This window comes from Rana temporaria, chromosome 5, assembly GCF_905171775.1.
Source record: "Rana temporaria chromosome 5, aRanTem1.1, whole genome shotgun sequence".
Classification (NCBI taxonomy): domain Eukaryota; kingdom Metazoa; phylum Chordata; class Amphibia; order Anura; family Ranidae; genus Rana; species Rana temporaria.
Genome location: NC_053493.1, coordinates 28,001,336 through 28,023,028, shown reverse-complemented (window position 1 = coordinate 28,023,028; position 21,693 = coordinate 28,001,336). Strand labels below are relative to the sequence as shown.

Sequence of the window (21,693 nt, the reverse complement as noted above, 5' to 3'; positions counted from 1 at the left end):
ACTCAGATGGGGCATACACACGGTCAGAATTTCCGTTGGACTTTTCCATCGGAAATTTCGATCGTGTGTACAGGGCATATAAATCTGTATAACCATTACACTAACCCACCCTGCAATTCTCACACTAACCCCCCACAACATAACCCTTACACTAGCACTAACCCTCCCTGTAACCCAAACACTAGTTCTCATACTAATCCTCCTGTGAACCTAACTCTTATGTCAAGAGCGCAGTGACGTACAAAACACTACGACGAGCCGAGAAAAACTAAGTTCAATGCTTCCGAGCATGCATCGACTTGATTCTGAGCATGCGTGGTTTTTAGTGCGTAGGAATTGCATACAGACGAAACTTTTTCCGTCGGGAAAATAGAGAACCTGCTCTCTATCTAAGTCCGTCGGAAATTCCAACAGAAAAAGTCAGATGGGGCATACACAGAATATCCAAAATTCCGCTCGTGTGTACAGGGCATTAGTCTTTCTGTGACCTTCACACTATCTCTTCCTGTAAGCATCACACTAACCATTCCTGTAACACTAATCCTACTGGTAACCCTAATACTAACCCTTCATTTAACCTTCACTTTAAAAGTTTCACTAATCCTCACACTAACCCTCCCTGTAACCCCCTTAACAAATTCTACCTGTAATCCCAGTACTAACCCTACATTTAATCTTAACATTGAACAACCCTTTAACCCTCACACTTTCTCTCCCTGGAAATTTTCGGTCTTTTTTTAGTTGTTGCGCAAAAAAAAAAAATCGCAGAGGTGATCAAATACCACCAAAAGAAAGCTCTATTTGTGGGGGAAAAAGGACGCCAATTTTGTTTGGGTACAGTGTAGCATGACCGCGCAATTGCCATTCAAAGTGCGACAGTGCTGAAAGCTGAAAATTGGCTTGGGCGGGAAGGTGCGTAAGTGCCCTGTATGGAAGTGGTTAAAATAACATAAATAAACACATAAAAATTAGCACATAACAAGTGACAAAAATTTGCTGTGCCGTGTGATCCCTATATGTACAATCACCGCCGAGGGAGGTAGCTGTTCCGGCTGGGGAAGTGAGCGAGCAAGTGGAGGGTGAGATCTGATGGGCGTTCTGTGTCCTCCGTGACCGCAATAACCTAACCTCTTACTGCAAGTCTCTTTTATTAGAGAACTTTTTTGATTGAAGTGTCTGTGTGAATTTTATAACATGTGAGAATTTTGGGGCCCCTTACACAGCTTCAGGCATGGGCCCCCTGGAGCAGAGAACCGGGGGGGGGGGGGGGGGGTCTGCCGCCTGAAATTGAGATGCGGGGGGGGGGGGGGCTCTGGGCCCTTTAATAAAAAGAAAAAAGAAACCTCTGGGCCCTTTTAATAAAAAATAAAAGTAAAAAAATATAAACAAAAATAAAAAAATAAACATTTGAAAAAAACAAATAAAAAGGGGGCTCTGAGCCTCTGAGCCCTTTAATAAAAAATGTGTGAGTACAATGAGTGAGGATTTGTGAGCACTTTTTAATAAATTGGTTATACATACTTCACCATTGGAAGCATTTTATTTATTTTTTCATGTGGATTTGATTGATTTGTGATCACCGTTGGAATTGTCTATTAACCCGGGTGGGTTATCAAGCTATTGTGCCGAACATGTGAATGTGAGGCATATTGTTTTGGTGAGTTTTTTTCCTTTGGGAGTGGATTCACAAGCACATGAGGTGTGGTGGAAAGTTTGTATCAAGATTTCTTCAAGAAAGATACCATTCATTGATCAATCACTGCTTAATCACTTGAAGATTGGCGTGATTTATGGACACTTTTATATTAATTTATTTTCTTTTCAACTTTCTTTATATGTTTATGGATTATTCACATGCACTATTAATTCACTTTCAGTTGTTAACCACTTGAGACCCGCGCTATTGACAAAAGACGTCAACAGCGCGGCTCTCAGGTGCCAACTGGACGTCTTTGGACGTCATTTGAAGTGCATTACCCGCCCGCGCCTCTGGGGGGCTTGCAGCGGGTAAACACTGTCCCGGCGCATCGCTGGGAAGCCGATGCGTGTACCTGGCGGCCGCGATGTCTGCCGGGTACACGCGATTGTCGGTAACACAGCAGGGACGTGGAGCTCTGTGTGTGTAAACACAGAGCTCCACGTGCTGTCAGAGGAGAGGTGTCAGGGTACTAGCTCCATCTCTGACAGATTCCCGCACATGCCCAGTAGAATGACATTTCGGCGCATGCCTGTGCGTGGTTTGCGCGCACGCATGCGCGGTACGGCAGCGCGCCGTGTGCGTGGAAGCGCGCACGTGCACGTATGCGGCAACCCTGGGGCCAATCAGAGGCCGGACATTCCTATTTAAACCAGCAGCCTTCCCTGAACAGGTTGCTGGTTTGTCTTCAGCTCCTATGTGTTTACCTGTTGCCGTACCTGCCTGTTTTGACCCGGAATTCCTGACGACTCTCCTCTCACCTGGAACCTCTGACCCTTTGGCTAACGTTACCTGGATTGCTGTTGTCTCCTGCCCCTTGACCTTGGCTTGCTCTCATGGACTCCCTCTGAACTCTCCTGCCCTTGACCCTCGGCTTGTGACTCGGATTTGCCCTCATCTCCTGTGGACCCTACCAGACTCACCTACCAGTTCCTGCCTGACCAACGCTTGTCTCCAGTCTTCTGCACCTGCCCTGCTTCTGTCAACTGCACCAAGTCTTCCTGCCAGCTCCCGGCGCCGGTGCCTCCTTGTGCCGTCCCTCCTCTGTCCCAACTCCAGGGAGTGGTCTGCACAGGGTCGCAAAGGTGAGCCGCCCTCAGCATCTCGGTCTCGGTGAGTACAGGTTCTGACAAGAGGAGACCGATCTGTGTCTCTTGTACATAGGGACACAGCATCGGTCACCTCCCCCAGTCACCCCCTCCCCCCACACAGTTAGAACACACCCAGGATACACATTTAACCCCTTCCTCACCCCCTAGTGTTAACCCCTTCACTGCCAGTCACATTTATACAGTAATTAATTCAATTTTTTAGCACTGTTCGCTGTATAAATGTGAATGGTCCCAAATTTGTGTCAAAAGTGTCCGATACGTCCGTCGCAATATCGCAGTCCCAATAAAAATCGCAGATCGCCGCCATTACTAGTAAAAAAAAAAATAATAAAAAAAAAACATAATTCTGTCCCCTATTTTGTAGGCGCTATAACTTTTGCGCAAACCAGGTGCTTATTGCGATTTTTTTTTTTTACAAAAATACGTCGAAAAATACGTATCGGCCTTAACTGAGAAAAAAAATAATAAAAAAAAAAAAAAATTGGGATATTTAATATAGCAACAAGTAAAAAATATATATATATATTTTTTAAATTGTCGCTATTTTTTTGTTTATAGCGCAAAAAATAAAAAACGCAGAGGTGATCAAATAACACCAAAATAAAGCTCTATTTGTGGGGAAAAAAGGACTCTAATTATGTTTGGGAGCCACGTCGCACGACTGCGCAAATGTCAGTTAAAGCGACGCAGTGCCGGAAGCTGAAATTTCGCCTGGGAACGAAGGGGGTTTATGTGCCCAGTAAGCAAGTGGATAATCAGCCATTGGGAGCGAGCGTGTCTACAGCTGACGAACAGCTGTTCCGGCTCGGAGTTTTCGTCGGCTCGGAACCATATCAATGGTAGGAACCAGCTCGTTAGAACACCAGTACTACCCTTTCAAGCCCCTATCACACCAGCAGGTTTTCATAGCCACCGCCCCAACCTGGGTCAGGTGAGAACAATAATAGCACAGCGCCCCCACTGGATCACTGATAGGAACAGATACTACACTTGATCTTAGCCAAAGGGCCTAGAAGCGATTACTTTTGAAGCTACAGTAACATATTTTTTAAATTATATAAGGGAATTTAGTCATTGGGTTTCAATCTACTTTGATCTCCGTACTAAAAAGGCACTGTGTAAGTAAATGACAGAGCTACTTTACATAAAAATGCGTGTTGTCACTGCTATACCTGCTTGATGTGTTTTTTTTTTTTCGCAGCGTTGGCTCTATTCTGGGTATCTTCCTAAAAATAACTAAACAAACAGATCTTATTCACATCCCTAGCCAGCAGAGACTCCCTAGGGACCAGGCACCTGCACCGCGTGCGCACACACACGTACATTTACATATTCAGATTACACTCAAGCACCATAAAAGAGACAAAGCTTGAGGGCTTGTCACACCTGTCCACTATTTAAGATCAAGATAACAAGAAAATGCCTATGTAGTGTGATTTTGTGTAGCACCTAATGCCTCAGAGCACATTGAGAAGTGACAGAAAACATATAAAAGCAATCAAAACGCCTTGATTGACAAGCCATAGGTGAGAATTTATGGCCGCTGTAAACACATAAATTAGAGAAATGTGTGAAAAGGGGAAATAGAGTTGGATAAGATGCTCACAAAGGATAAGATAGTTTGGTGGACACTGTTGAGTCTTAAAGTGGATCTCTGAGTAACTTTGTATGTCTATATGGGTAAAGTCCTTGAATGTCATAATCTATTGCAATAGCATAGATCAGCCTTTTTACCCTTAAAATAATTTTCAGGTCTTGAAGAACCCGTGCCACAACCAACCAATCCACAACCAATCATTGGGGTTCAGTGAACAATATGGCATTTACTTTGGTGGTCAGTAGGAAGAAGGCTTCCCTAACTTGGGGATCAGAATGCCATCTTTAAATACAGCTACAGTATGTAGCACCCTTTACCGTAGGAAGGAGCTAGAGTAGGATTTTTGTAAGTAGAAATGTCAGTGCAGGTAAATTTAGGCAGGCCTGTGCTTCAGGCTAGGCCTGTTTTGATCTGGGGGCAGGGAGTGGTTAGTGTATCAGTGGATGTGACCACCTGCTTCCAGGGAGAATGTTCTGGAAGAGGGGCAGGGCACAGGACTGGAGTCACAGGGAGCTCATGTGAGGAGCCCTAACGAATCCCCACTTGGAATTGGCAGGGGGCAGGCCTCCCATATAAGCTTGGGTACCAACTCACTGGGGAGGAGTTGTCGGCCAGGAGACTTGGAGGATGGAGCACTAGGGAGCAGCAGGGGCCACACCCCCATCTAGGGGGGTGCGAGGCCTAGCGGAGGAGCCTGGGAGAGCTGGGAGGGAGCTGCATCTTTACACGGTCATGGAGAAGCTGTCGGAACGTGTGTCCAGTTAAAGTTCTCCATCCAGGACTTGGGGCAGGAAAATGTCGGAACCGTCGCTTTGATTGTTCTTATGGTGCGCAGAATGGCCACCGTAAAACAATGAAATCTGAATGATGCCTCTAGCTGCAGGCATTATTCAGATATCCCCTCACAAAGCCCAGGATGTCATATGACGTCCACCCGGGATGGGAGATCCCCTCTGTGGACGTCATATGACTATGGAAGTGGTTAAGCTCAAACATATATGTGTCTACATATATATATGACCCCGGCACATTGATCTCCCTGCCTGCACAGTGAAAGAGACGAGCATAAACACTTCTCTTATGACAGACCCGGTAAAAGGGACATCTTTCCCATGTTCCTGCTGCTACACCGAGTGGGCTGGTGAAGAGTCAGTTGGGCAGACTGGTGTAGAGAGAGGCAGCTGCAGCCAGGTGGGCTGCTATTGCCTGAAGAGGTGGTGCTGGGATCATTGACCATAAAGGAACTAACTCTGTTAGTACGAGATTATTCGACATAGAGAGAAAAGATTCGACACAGAGAGAAAAGATTTGACACTTTAGAGACATGCTAAAAACATACGATCGCCACGAGCGGACATTTATGGTCAAATGCTCCGCCCATAGGTTATAGAAGAATTCTAATATTGGTTGACTAGTAATAATAATTAATAAATATAATTATTACTAGTCATACAACATTAGGATTCTACTATGGCTCGTGGGCGGAGCATTTGACCGGAAATGTACGATTGCAGCGTCGTACAGTTTAGCTGCTTCGTCGAATCTTCTTAGAACATCCGACAGACACCATAAACCTTCAATGACAGATTCGACATTAATTAATTCAGATTTTTGGACGAATGCATTTTTTAACGAAACAAAATAAATAAATACGGATTTCGGAAGTAACTAAATAAACGTATTTTTAGGACGAAAACGAAATTCCGAAACAAAGTATTTCAGTGTGCACATGTCTACTAAGAATCTGTCAAGTTCCCCTAGGAGTGAACCAGCTGAAGTCAAGTGGGCATCACATATCATCCCATCCCCATCCAAGTTGTAATAAACAACAAAAACAACAAAAATAAAGCTATGGACTGCAGTGGCGGTTCGTCCATAGAGGGCGCTGGAGCGCCACCCCCTCTGGCTCTCACCGCCACTGAGTCTAATAACATAGATTCATGCATTGCACGAATCTATGCTATTATCGCCGCTGCCGCTGTTCTATTCAGATGGTCCGCGCTCATGTCCGGCCATCTGAATAACGGCAGCTGGTTGGCTGTACGGAAGTGCCTATCAGAGCCAATGGCTCTGATAGGCTTTTCCGAGTACAGCCCTTGGGTCCCGGAAGCTTTTACAAGTAACGCACTAGGGATGCGCTCCTTGGATAAGACTGACAGGCGTCTCAGCCAATTAGGTTGGCCGATTCTGGCTACTGGTAACCTGATTGGCTGAGACGCCTGTCAGTCATCGAGGGCGGTAGAAGACATCGAGGGACGTGGATGGCTGACTCCAGTAAAGGTAAGTGCCGGGCAGGGGGGTAAAGGGGCACTTTACAGGGCACATCGGCGACATCAATGGGCACAGTGGCGACAATAGGCACAGTGGGGACAATTAAAGGAAACAGCGGCGCACAGTGGTGCGAATTGATGGCACAGTGGCTGTGTTTGATGGCATGGCACAGTGGTGACAATTGATGGCACAGTGGCTGTGTTTGATGGCATGGCACAGTGGTGACAATTAATGGCACAGTGGCTGCGTTTGATGGCATGGCACAGTGGTGACAATTGATGGCACAGTGGCTGCGTTTGATGGCATGGCACAGTGGTGACAATTAATGGCACAGTGGCTGCGTTTGATGGCATGGCACAGTGGTGACAATTGATGGCACAGTGGCTGCGTTTGATGGCATGGCACAGTGGTGACAATTGATGGCACAGTGGCTGCGTTTGATGGCATGGCACAGTGGTGACAATTAATGGCACAGTGGCTGCGTTTGATGGCATGGCACAGTGGTGACAATTGATGGCACAGTGGCTGCGTTTGATGGCATGGCACAGTGGTGACAATTAATGGCACAGTGGCTGCGTTTGATGGCATGGCACAGTGGTGACAATTGATAGCACAGTGGCTGCATTTGATGGGCACAGTGAGGCTGCAATTTTTTTTTCCGTTTGCGCCCCCCCAAAAATTTTGAGCACCAGCCGCCACTGATGGACTGTTCCCTGACTCTGTGTGCCTTTGGAGGTTTGATGTGCCTAGCTGTGCAGGAGTGGGGGAAACAAGTTTATTTTCAGCTCCTACATGGGGTGTGCTACACTGACAACAGCTCCATCCCCCGACCTCTTGCTCCCAATTTTAATCTATACCCACTGCTTCTAATTGTATTCATTCTATGAGAACCGTTGTTTTCTTTTTGTGTTTTCCATCGTAAGCAACATTGCATCTCAGGATTGTTATGATCTGCACATAAAAACTGTATCTTTTTGGATTTTTGTAACCAGTTAAAATTATCTTATGAGAATCAATAAAAATATTGAACAATAAAACATGGTTACATCCTTCTGGAGAGAAAAGCAGATGAAGGCATTGTTAGGAGGAGTACTACTGCGATCTCTGCGAGAAGTAATAATACCTGGAAGTGCTACATTTACACACTACTTAAATAATATATCTATTGCTAGGATTTTAAGCATGGCTTTTGAAAATCAAGACCAGATTAGAAGTCGGGCAGTTTGACCTTTGGGTGTTGCTCACTAGTGAAGAGCACCAGCTGTTCCCATATTTCTGATTGCAGAGATTGATTGGACATGTTAGAAATTGTTGTCCAGTACCTCTTCTTTCCCCTCATGCAGGAGGCTTTGGTGCTTGTGCACTTGTCTTTCCCTTGATGTCCTCAAAACTTCCCCTTGCCAACTAAATTAATACGGGACATGGAGGACCTTGGCTTTGAGAAATGACAAGCTGAACCAAATGTATTTACCCTTTAAGCAAGTGAAGGCATGACTTGGCATGGAGGAAGCATGGGATCAGGCCCAAATGACATGCAAAATGCCTATATTTTGACACACCGGACAGGAGAATACCGCTGAAAGCAATGCCAAGTTGACTCCGTACCTATGCAGGCACTATTGGGAGGGGGATTACTGCATCAGCGGGTATCCATTCCTACTCTGTAGACTTTTTCCTGTCCAGGAAACAGGTGACAAAAAGCAAGTATCATTAGCCTTTGGAAGAGACTACAGGAGATGTGCTACAGCTGCTGGAAGACTGGGAAAATACCCTGATTAATTGGACGTCTTCCAAAATTTCCATTACCTATGACAGCTCTGTATTTAGAAAACGATGTGGAATTAGCTGCATGCACAAAATATAATTTTAGGGGCATGTTTTGATGTAACAAGCCTTTGCGGTAGGTTCAATTATAGAAATAATGGGCCAGAACCACAGAGCGAGTACGCCGGTGTATCTACTGATACGCCGGCATACTTTCAAATTTTCCCGCGTCGTATCGTTGTTTTGAATCCTCAAAACAAGATACGATGGCTTCTGGGTTAGATCCGACAGGTGTACATCTTCGTACGCTTTCGGATCTAAGATGCAATACTTCGGTGTCCGCTGGGTGGCGTTCACGTCGTTTTCCGCGTCGGGTATGCAAATTAGCTATTTCAGACGATCCACGAACATACGCGTGGCCGTCGCATTCTCTTACTTCGTCTCTAGTCGGCTTTTTCCGGCATATAGTTAGGCCCCGTACAGACGAGCGGACAGTCCGATGCAAACGGTCCTGTGTACGAGGCCTTCGATTTGCCATGTTAAGTATGGTCGTCGTTCCCGCGTCGAAATTTAAATTTAAATTTTTTTTGCGTAAGTCGTCCGTGAATCGGGATGGACGTAAGTCACGTCTAAGTTTAAAAAATTACGTCCTTGCGACGTCATTTCGCGCAATGCACGGCGGGAAATTTAGGGACAGCGCATGCGCAGTTCATTCGGCGCGGGGACGCGCTTCATTTAAATGAAACACGCCCCCTAATCGCCGATTTGAATTCCGCGCTGTTACGCCGCTTGAGATACACTACACCGCCGAAACTTACGGCGCAAATTCTTTGGGGATTCGAACCGGCCTAATGTAAGTTACAGCGGCGTAGCGTATCTCACATACGCTGCGCCGATCTATTTGTATGTGAATCTACCCCAATGTCTTCAAAACAAGCATGTTGACACAGATGGCACCATGCAAGAGATGACTAGGTGAAGGGTATTTGCCATCCAGGCCAGTACCAAAAAGATATGTTCAGCTGGTTGCCACGAGTAGAGATACTTCCCCATTCTGACCTCAAACAGAGCAGGATCCACAGCCAGTGACGCCTGATGGGCTTATATAGCTATCTGCACTCTGTTCAGACCAGCAATCACAGTATCTGGCAGAGGAAAGAGGGCTCTGAGATTTCATGTGACCAAATGCTGAGAAATATAAAGTAAGCTTTTGCTGGAAGATGTTGTACAGGTGTTTTAAGGGATGGGGTGCAAGGTTACGCAAGATGACCCTCACCTTGCAGCCATTGGAACCCAATGCTGTACATTCTGGGTAACAGGGGATCTTGAGTCTGTCCTAAGTGGAAATCTTGTAGTAAGGGTGCTGAAGTTCTTAGCATTTTAGAGTCTCATCTAAAGGGGCTTGTGGATACAAGAGTGACCCCCCCTTAGGAAATTCCTAGTCTGTAGGATTTAACACATATGCCTTGTACACACAATCGGTTTTCCCAGTGGTAAAATGTCCGCCGGGAAAACCGAGAACCTGCTCGGCAGCTTTTTCCCCCTACACACGTCCGGTTTTCCTGGCAGGACAACTACCATGAGAGCTTTGGCCGGGAAACCCAGCCTTGTGTATGCTCCACCGGAAGCATAGGAAAACTGCCGGGAAAAAAAAACGCCGGGAGTCGTGGCAGGAAAATAGAGAACATGTTCTCATTTTTCCTGACGGTTTTCCTGTCGGGAAGACTGCCATGGAGCATACACGCGGCCAGTTTTCCTGGCCAAAAGCTGTCATGGCAGTTCTTACTTTAGCATTACTTGCTTTCAAAGAAAAGTAGTCCACACTTGAAGGTGGTTTTAATGCTTTACTGAAGATTTGGTATGAATAATAGACAGAGACGGACAACCCAAAATATTAGAGGGGCTCCAAATCCTTATCTTTTAGACCAGTGATGGTGAACCTTGGCACCCCACATGTTTTGGAACTACATTTCCCATGATGCTCACGTATACTGCAGAGTGCGTGAGCATTATGGGAAATGTAGTTCCAAAACATCTGGGGTGCCAAGGTTCGCCATCACTGTTATAGACACTAGATGAGTCTCTATATCCTGAAGCATCTAAAAGGTTCCTCTGGAGTGTATCAGCCACAAAATTGTAGGTTTCTATAGCTCTCTTTTCCAGTAAAAACAGCAGATCTTGTAGGCTCACATGGCCTCCTGGTACACAGCTTGCTCAGACAGAGATGATATACCCTGTGGCCTGAACTCCAACCCTGGGGCCCTAATTCAGACACACAAGGGGTCTTCTCCAAGGGGAAACTCCACTTCAGGAAGGACACCTTTCTTCCCGTGGGGGGAGGGGTAACTAGGGATGCCTCTATTCCTCAAGGAAGGGAAACAGAACGCCTCCAGAACATCAACTTCCTGTTTTGTCAAAGTTAGGCCCAACCTTCTGAAGACGAGTTCACCAAGAGTTGTCCAGCTGACAGAGCAGACAAGGTTCCCGATACCTACCCCTGACATAGGACTCTGGAGGCGTCTCAATTAATTGTAATGCAGAATATTCCCGAGTGCAATGCTCTGCTACAAAATCCATACATAAGCAACCTCACACTAATAACATCAGTTCTCAAGAAAGTTTTTTTAGAACACACTGAGTGTACCTGTCAGGGACTTGCCACAACAGGACAGAGGAACGTGCGTTACTAGGCTGACCAGACAGCGGCAGGTGTATGCGCACCTTGCATGCATGCGTGCACGCTAAACGCTGCTTGGCGCCAATAGGCCTTTAAAAGGACGGCAGCTGCACTTGTGCAGTGCTGTTTGATCTCTAGCTCCTATGTCTTGTAACCTGTATCTGCCAGCTGATAACCTGTAACGACCCGGCTCTGTTGACTTATCCGTTATCTCCAATCCTGACCTTGGCTTGCCTTTGACCATGCTTATACCTCTTGCTTGATATCCTGTTGTTGACCATTGCCTGTTTATCTGATCCTGCTTCAGCCTGCTGCATTACCCTGCCTGACTACCTGCTCCGACCCGGCTCGTCTGACCCTGCTCCTGCCTGCTGCCTTGCTCTGTGTATTTCCTGTGCTGACCCGACTCGTCTCACCCTGCTCCAGCTTGCTGCTGATCCTGCATTAACCAGCTCACCGGGTCACTGACCTGCATCTGTCTCTGCTGTCATCTGCAGTTCCAGTCATACCCGGTGTCATGAATATGCATCATGTCTGTCTGCCTACCTGATCTCCATGTGTTCATTAGAGGCAGATCCTGTTCTGGTTTCCCTTCTTATCACTTCCTCTTCCTGTATGGCTCCACCCTAGTCCATCCCAGGAAGCCTATATTAACCTTTGCTCTACAGGTCTGCAGTGCTGTTCAACAGTGTTCCTATGCTCAGTTCCTGTCTGCAGTGTATTGCTAGTTCCTGGTTGCAGAGTGCTACGATCATCTTCCGTGTACCGTTTTGGCTTGTCCCCGACTTCCCTGTCTGCCTGTGCCCCTGACTATTTGCATGTTCCACGGTTATCCTTGTCTGCCTGTTGCCCTGACCTCTGCCTGTCCATCACCACTGTTTGTCCTGCTGGCTGCTTCCCCCTTCTCCCTGCGGAGTGTGACTTGAGGAATCCCGGGAACGCGACCTGGACCCAGTTGCGGCCAAGACCATCCCTACCACCAAGGGCTCTGGTGAATACAAAACTGGGTCTTAGACTCCGCGCCCTGGGTGATCTTGGGTTACGCTTCCTCCCTGCCAGCAGTAGTCGGCTATAGGGTTCACTTCCCTGTGGTGCATCCCTGACCCCTACAGGGTGCACTTGTCACCTGGCCACAGGTGACCTGACAGTTTGAACAGCCATGAACCTGGCCGACGTGCCGCTTCCTGCAGATGACCCATTACAGGGCGTTGTTCACAGACTCGAGACGCATGAAGCTAATCAGGCTCAGGTGATGCGTTTCCTTCAGGATCTGGCTTCCCGCTTTGATCAGCTTCAGACCTCGTTGGGAGCCCCGAATCTACAACCCCAAGTACAACCAGCGGCAGCGGCTGCGCCCGTCGCACCAGTCGCAGAGTCGCATTCGCTGAAGCTACCACCTCCAGTCCGTTTTTCTGGAGACTCCAAGGCCTGCAGGGGGTTTCTTAGCCAGTGCACCATCCATTTTGAACTACAGCCTCAAAACTTCTTGTCTGATCGGGCAAAGGTAGCCTATATTATTTCCCTCCTTTCCGGTGAAGCTTTAGCCTGGGCTGCCCCTATGTGGGAGAGGAATGATCCGGTAGTTTCCAGCCTGTTCAACTTCCTAAAGCTCTTTCGGAACATCTTTGAAGAGCCGGCTCGGGCCTCTTCAGCAGCCAGTGCTCTGCTACGCCTCCGCCAAGAATCTCGTTCAGTGGGTCAATATGCTCTTCAGTTCCGTATACTCTCAGCTGAATTGAGCTGGAACAATGAGGCCCTGGTCGCTACCTTTTTACATGGCCTCTCTGACCGAGTGAAGGACGAATTAGCGGGAAGAACCATCCCCGTCGGTCTGGACGATGTCATTTCCCTGTGCAATCAGATCGATATTCGTTTTCAGGAGAGGTCCATTGAGAAAAGACACCAGCACTCCCTAGGTCGTAGTCAGTCTGTGCTTCCCTCACTTCGTCCCGTAGACCATCCCCTGCCTGCTGAGGAACCTATGCAGTTGGGCCGGACCAGACTAACACCCGAAGAACGTGCTAGACGCAGAACTCTGGGCTTGTGCCTCTATTGTGGAGGCAAGGGCCATCTTCGTGCCTCCTGCCCGCTTCGCCCGGGAAACGCTCAGGTCTAATACATTTAGAAGGTGGAGTATTGGACCCAGAAACATCACCTTCCCGTCTGCTCCTTCCGGTGTCCCTTCATGTAGGCACTTCTCCCCTATCGATCTCTGCATATCTGGATTCCGGGGCTGCCGGCAACTTTATGGACTGGAGAACTGCTTCTTCTATGAAGCTTACCCTTTCACCCCTCACTACGCCGCTGGTAGTCTCGGCAATTGATGGCACTATTCTCCCAGGGGGTCCTATTCGCTTCCAGACACTACCCATTAGGATGTCGATAGGGATTCTCCACCAGGAGTGGATATCCTTTCTCATCCTACCTAAACCCTCCACTCCCATTGTATTGGGCCTTCCTTGGCTACAGCTCCACTCTCCCCATGTGGACTGGGCTTCTGGGCAGATTCTGGCTTGGGGTCCTTCATGTTTCTCGTCATGTCTTTCCAAGGTGACTCCTAAGGGGGAACTTCCGGTTGCTACCACATCAGTATCTTCGGATCTTCCCACTGCTTACAGCGATTACCGGGATGTGTTCTGTAAGAAATCAGCCGAGGTGCTTCCTCCCCACAGATCTTTTGACTGTGCCATTGACCTTGTTCCTGGAGCAGTTCTGCCCAGGGGTCGCACATACCCTTTGTCCATCCCAGAGACCCAGGCCATGTCTGAGTATGTCGCAGAAAACCTTGACAGAGGTTTCATTCGGAAATCGTCATCGCCTGCAGGAGCAGGGTTCTTTTTTGTTGCCAAGAAGGATGGTACCTTGAGACCCTGTATTGATTATCGAGGATTAAACGCTGTTACTATTAAGAATCGTTACCCCTTACCCTTGATATCTGAATTGTTCGATAGGTTGAGGGGTGCCTCCATTTTTACTAAGTTGGATCTCAGGGGGGCGTACAACCTCATTCGAATACGAGAAGGTGATGAGTGGAAGACTGCGTTTAACACTCGAGACGGCCATTATGAGTATCTGGTCATGCCTTTCGGGTTATGTAATGCCCCAGCCGTGTTTCAAAACTTTTTCAACGAAATCTTCAGGGACCTGCTGTACCAGTTTGTTGTCATCTATCTGGATGACATTCTAATCTTTTCGGAAAATCTGCATGTCCACAGGAACCATGTTCGCACTGTACTCCAGCGCCTCAGAGAGAATAATCTCTATGCCAAACTGGAGAAATGCTCCTTTGAATGTTCTGAGGTCCTGTTTCTAGGATGCTTTGTTTCAAGCTTGGGCCTTCGTATGGATCCTGGGAAGGTCTTAGCCATTACCAATTGGCCTCTTCCTGCTAGCCTCAAGGCCACACAGCGCTTTCTTGGTTTCACAAATTATTATAGGCAGTTCATCAGGAATTATTCTTCCATTGCCGCGCCTATTATCGCTTTGACCAAGAAGGGTGCTAATGCCAAAGACTGGCCTCCCGAAGCTGTCTCTGCGTTTCACGATCTGAAACAGGCCTTCGTCTCTGGACCTCTTTTGAGGAGACCAAACCCTGAGGAGGCATTCTTTATTGAAGTGGACGCTTCTTCAGTGGGAGTGGGAGCGGTGCTTCTTCAACTTTTTGAGAAGAGACGTCAACCATGTGCGTTCTTTTCCAAAAAATTTTCTCAGGCAGAGAGAAATTATGCCATCGGTGACCGGGAACTTCTCGCAATTAAATTGGCGCTAGAAGAGTGGCGTCATCTTTTGGAGGGTTCTCCTCACTCCATAACGATCTTCACCGATCACAAGAATCTACAGTACTTACAGAATGCTAAACGTCTGAATCCCAGACAGGCCAGGTGGAGTCTCTTCTTTTCCCGTTTCAGTTTCACGATTACATACAAACCTGGTTCCTGCAACGGTCGGGCTGATGCGCTTTCTAGATCCTTTGACACCTTGGACGAAGATCTCACTCTTGAACCTGAGCCGATCATTCCAACTTCATGCATTGTTGCCCATTCTACCACCCTGGACTCAAAAATTCCTCCTGGTAAGACCTTTGTCCCCACTGAGCTAAGAGCCAAGATCCTTCGTTGGGGACATGATTCCAAGGTGGTGGGCCATGCTGGTTTCCTCCGGTCCTTCCTACTCATTAGTCGTCACTATTGGTGGCCAAATCTCCGTTCAGAGGTTAAAGACTATGTCAAGGCTTGTCATGTCTGTGCTCAGTTCAAATCCTCCACACAAGCTCCTGCTGGTCTCCTCATGCCCTTGCCCATTCCCAAGGAGCCCTGGGCTCACATTGCCATGGATTTTATCACCGATCTTCCACTGTCTGACGGTAATACGGTCATTTGGGTGGTAGTCGATCGGTTCTCCAAAATGGCACATTTTGTTCCCCTTCCTGGTCTGCCTTCTGCTCCTGCTTTGGTCCCCATTTTTGTTCGAGAGATTTTCCGTCTTCATGGGGTTCCTTCTCATATTGTTTCGGACAGGGGTGTTCAATTTACGTCTCGTTTTTGGAGAGCCTTTTGCAAATCCCTCAATATTGCTTTGGATTTTTCCTCTTCTTACCATCCTCAATCCAATGGGCAGACGGAGAGGGTTAATCAGGAGTTAGAGGTTTTTCTTCGTACCTTAGTCTCCGCTCATCATGACGATTGGTCCTCTCTACTTCCATGGGCGGAATTTTCCCATAACAATCATGTGAATACCAGTTCGCAGAGAACACCCTTTTTCTCAGTTTATGGAAGACATCCTCAACTTCCACTTCCCATGACCTGTTCTCTGGATATCCCAGCTTTGGCTTCAGCTCAAGAGTCATTCAATTCCATCTGGAGCGACGTCCATGATTCCCTCCGGGCAGCTGCCGACAAATTCATAGGCTTTGCTGACCGCCGCAGGCGTAAACCGCCTTCTCTTCAACCAGGGGACAAAGTCTGGCTCTCCACCAGAAACATCAAGCTCCGAGTTCCTTCTCTGAAGTTTGCTCCAAGATTCATTGGTCCATACACCATAATGGCTAAGCTGAATCCAGTTTGTTTCAAGCTTCAGATTCCCAAAAACCTCAAAATCTCTAACTCCTTCCATGTTTCCCTTCTGAAGCCTTTAGTCCTTAATAGGTTCTCTCGTCCTCTCCCCACCATGGCACCAGTCTCTGAGGAGAATCAGGAATATGAGGTCAGTCAAGTACTGGATTCCCGACTCTGTAGAGGCGCTCTTCAGTACCTTGTTCATTGGAAAGGCTTTGGTCCTGAGGAGAGGTCTTGGGTTCCTGCATCAGAGGTCTTTGCACCTCGTCTATTGAAGAATTTTCATCTGAAGTTTCCCTCTAAACCCGGACCCAGGCAGGGAAGGGGGAGGCCTCGTAAGAGGGAGGGTACTGTCATGAATATGCATCATGTCTGTCTGCCTACCTGATCTCCATGTGTTCATTAGAGGCAGATCCTGTTCTGGTTTCCCTTCTTATCACTTCCTCTTCCTGTATGGCTCCACCCTAGTCCATCCCAGGAAGCCTATATTAACCTTTGCTCTACAGGTCTGCAGTGCTGTTCAACAGTGTTCCTATGCTCAGTTCCTGTCTGCAGTGTATTGCTAGTTCCTGGTTGCAGAGTGCTACGATCATCTTCCGTGTACCGTTTTGGCTTGTCCCCGACTTCCCTGTCTGCCTGTGCCCCTGACTATTTGCATGTTCCACGGTTATCCTTGTCTGCCTGTTGCCCTGACCTCGGCCTGTCCATCACCACTGTTTGTCCTGCTGGCTGCTTCCCCCTTCTCCCTGCGGAGTGTGACTTGAGGAATCCCGGGAACGCGACCTGGACCCAGTTGCGGCCAAGACCATCCCTACCACCAAGGGCTCTGGTGAATACAAAACTGGGTCTTAGACTCCGCGCCCTGGGTGATCTTGGGTTACGCTTCCTCCCTGCCAGCAGTAGTCGGCTATAGGGTTCACTTCCCTGTGGTGCATCCCTGACCCCTACAGGGTGCACTTGTCACCTGGCCACAGGTGACCTGACACCCGGTGGGTCATCATCCAACCTTAGTGCCAACTACCACAGACTCCACAGGCACTCCTACCTCACTGTGCTCACGAGACCACTGCCCCCACTCCAGTGGCTCCTGAACCAGAGCTGTAAGAGAGGTCTCCTCCTATAAGTCAGACTCTACCATGAGGTACGTAACAGTACTCATCTGTAGCCATGCCCTTCTGATGCGTTTCACTTGGATTGGGCTTAATCGTGGAGATGGGCTTTGCAATTAAGCCTAATCCAGATGAAGAGCATCTGAGAGGCATGACTAAAGCTGGGAACTGTGGATGTGCATGTCCTGAATAAACTTACCTGAGGATTGACATCATTTATATGGACTTGTGGCATGCTGGAGCAAGGACCTTTCAGTTTAGCAAAGAGGGGCTAAGCCGAGACAGCACAAGCAAAGCAAAGTACAGCAAGGCTACTAGGGAACACATCCCTACAATGTGAAAGGGTCACAGTAAACTATGTTCTTTATAAACACCCAGCTTTCACCATGCCTACCACCTTTCCGTGGTACACTTTCTTTATCCTAAATGAATCTGTGCCTACCATGAAAGGGCTACTTGGTTGTGTATGCCCCTTCCGTTCCTATTGCCAAGACAAAGGTTCCAAGTCCTCACCTGGACTAAGGTAATACATGATGATAATATGCAAGTAACATGCAGGCAATAAATGGGCAACACACAGTTATTCACGTATATAGGCAACAAACATCAGCTACTGTACATACTGGCTGTTGTCACAGCAGATATGCAACAAATGTGGGCAGCAAACAGGTATTGGTGACCATACACGAGCAACAAAAGGCTTTGGTGGCGATAGGCAGGTAAGAACCGGGCAATGGTAGCAATATAAAATCAATAAAATGTAGAGATGTTTCCGTCCAGTCTGGACCTCAAAGCCATTTAGCCAAGTGAATCCATTCTTGGTGAGCACACATTTGTTATCCTTTTTTTTTTTTTTTAAATCATTGTTTCATTCTGTGAACGATTTAGAATCTTACCAACAGCAATAAAATCAGAACAGAGCAGCAGACAATGACACACTAAGCAGAGTATAAGACCATAGGAATTGAAGAAAATGAGGAAGACAGAATTGGAGGCATTAATTACACAGACATATATACCTTTATCTGTGAATACAGTCAATTTAACAATAATAAAAAAGAGATAATTGCTATTTTCTGAGCAAAACTGTTCATTATTGGAGAAAAAAAAAAAACGGAATTAATACTTTATGTTAAAAAAATTCCTGAGTGTAAAGATATGGAGCAAAACAGTTATCAAAAATAAAAATGCGCATGAGTGATACGTACAGCTGAGGAATGTGATTGATCGGGATTACAAATGATGTTTTATGCAATGCAATGACATAGCTAACGGATGATTGCTTGTTTGGATTGATGAATACAATATTTAAAGTACTACTACAGCTAATAAATCAATCTATCTTTCCAGCAAAGGGTGTGTGTATACAGGCTGCAGTCATAGGCCCTGGCCCTGCTTCTTAATAAAAAAAATAATGTCCGTGACGTCACCGGATTTCCGACAGAACTCCCTGAAGACCCGGAAGCCGGCGGAGAGGTGAGTACCGATCAAAAGAATGTTGATCGATCCAAAAAATTAATCGATTAATCAAGGAATTAATAGTTAATTTCCACAGCCCTAATATATATATATATATATATATATATATATATACAGTAAAACCTTGCATTGTGAGTATAATTTGTTCCAGAAACATGCTTGTAATCCAAAGCACTTGTATATCAAAGCAAATTTCCCCATAAGAAATAATGGAAACTCGGATGATTCGTTCCACAACCATTTATTCATAAGTCCTTCAGTTTATAGTCCATATAAAAAGATTATAGCAATGTGATAAGTTGTATAATCATAAAATGTCGATCTACAAATGGAAGCCTCCATAATACAGTTCAATACAGAAGGAATAGGAGTGTCCTGCTTATGGAGCTTACAATCTAAAGGAAGAGGGGAGGTGCTACAAAATGTAATATCCGCAGGGGATGATCTGATGGAGGTGACTCAAGTATGCAGTTCTTAGGTGGAGGTGAGGTAGGCTTCCCTGAATAAGTGAGTTTACTGAGGCAGGGACATCCAGAGGATGGGTAAGGCTCTGAAGAAGTCCTGGAGGTGAGCATGGGAGGAGGTAACAAGGAAGCTAGAGAGCAGGAGGTCCTGTGAGGACGATTTGGGCGATATCTTTAGATGAGGTTGGTGATGTAGCTGACCTACAGGGCTTTCTCTCACTGACCACCAATGTTAGAGATCCCCTCTCCCACTGACTGCCCGTCTAAGAAAGCAGTGGGGGGAATCTCCTAGTCACCCCCAATGTAAAGGGAGTCTTTCCCCACTGACCACCAATCTAAGGGAGCATGTCTCTACTGATCACCACTGTAATGGAGGACTTCTCCCACTGACTGTCAATGTAAGGAGGACCTTTTCCTACTGACCACAAATCTGAAGAAGCCTCCTCTCACTGACCACTAATGTAAGGGGGCCTTCTCCCACTGACCAACAATGTGAGGGGGCTTCCTCCCACTGACCACTGATGTAAGAGGATCCTCCATTGACCACCAGTCTAAGGGGGCATGTCTCTACTAGCCACCTATGCAAGATGAGAATTCTCCCACTAACCACTGATGTACATGGGGGAGGGGCTTTTCTGACTGACCATCAATATAAGGTTTCATGTCTCTACTGACCACCCAGATAAGGAGCTACTACACTGTCTACTAATCTAAAAAAGCACTACACTGACAACTGGCTTAAAGGGGAAGTTCATCCGAATTTTTTTTTTAACATTAGATTGATGCTCATTTTGTCAAGGGGAATCGGGTAGTTTTTTTTAAAATCGAAGCACTACTTACAGTTTTAGAGAGCGATCTTCTCCACTGCTTCCGGTTATGGTCTTCGGGACTGGGCGTTCCTATTTGATTGACAGGCTTCCGACAGGCTTCCGACGGTCGCATACATCGGGTCACGAGTAGCCGAAAGAAGTCGAACGTCGGTGCGGCTCTATACGGCGCCTGCGCACCGACGTTCGGCTACTTTCGGAAAATCGTGACGCGATGTATGCGACCGTCGGAAGCCTGTCAATCAAATAGGATTGCCCAGTCCTGCAGCCCATACCCGGAAGCGACGGAGAAGATCGCTCTCTAAAACGGTAAGTACTGCTTCGATTTAAAAAAAACTACCCGATTCCCCTTGACAAAATGAGCCTCAATCTAATGTTAAAAATTAAGTTTTCGGGTGAACCTCCACTTTAAATAGGCTCTTCACTGACAACAGTTGTAAGAGGGCACTTTTCCAATGACCACCATTGTAAGAAGAAACATTTCCTCTGACCAACATTGTAAGAGGGCACTTTCTCCCTGGCAATTAATGTAATGGCAAACTTTTTCTTGTTCAAGTATTTTTTGGGGTAAAAAAAAAATGCCATCACATTCCGATATATGGAAACAAAAAAGGATGGGAGTATAGGGGCAGTTGCTGAGGCTTACCGTACATATATACCCACCTATCTTCTTACTACAATATTGGCTGTATTATCATATTTGAACTGGCTGTATTATATTGCATCTACTATATGTCTTACGGTACTATTTGTTTCATAGACAACTCCTCCTGAGGAAACTAGTTGAGGAAAGACCAGTCTATACTCCACTTCAATAGATACCCTACGAGGGGAAACCCATCAGTAGTTGTTTGTGGTTGATATTTTATTGATCTCTTGTATGTTATTTTATGTGTATTAAACAGTATATTTTACATAAAAATACGTTGTATATCAGTACCAAGATAGTCCCTTACAACCCCCTGGGGTGGGTATATATGTACTGGCCTCAGCAACTGCCCCTATACTCCCATCCTTTTTTGTTTCCACATTCCGATATATGCATATAGAACAGAAAAACAAAAATGACCACACAATGGGAATCTCAAAAGAGTACACGATGTACAATGCATAACATCTTAAAAATCCGCCCTTGGAGGATTGTAGACTAATTAAGGTTGATTAAAGTCAGCAAGTGGTATCTACAACATGCAATGAAAAAAAGGAAGAAGAAAATAAATGCCAACTCTCTTTTGGTTCACCCCAGCCATAGCTTGGGGAACTACGAGGAACCAAACAGTGCTGGGTGTAAGTTGTAACTTTTTCACTGACTACCAGTATGAGGAAGCTCTTCAACGTTCATAGGCCCGGATTCACATACAGTGGCGCATATTTATGCCGCCGTAGCGTATCTCCTTTACGCTACGCCGACGCAGCGCAGAGAGGCAAGCATGGAATTCAGCAAGCCAATGCTCCCAACGTTGCACCAGCGTGGCGTATATTTCGTAGGCGTAAACCGGTGTAGGTGGAAGTGGGTGTGACCCCATGCAAATGTTGGACGCGGACGTATGGTCAGCACCCCTATGCGCATGCTCACAACTTCGCCGGCGCAACTTCCTTAGATACGCCGGCCCACCGGCTTACGCCAAGCACATAAATACGTC

At 46.7% G+C, this 21,693-nt stretch overlaps 1 pseudogene; it reads right to left on the bottom strand.

Moving 5' to 3' along the window:
* Window positions 1-3,619: 3,619 nt before the first annotated feature.
* On the bottom strand, window positions 3,620-3,828 carry LOC120942231 (annotated as a pseudogene).
* Between the last annotated feature and the right edge of the window lie 17,865 nt (window positions 3,829-21,693).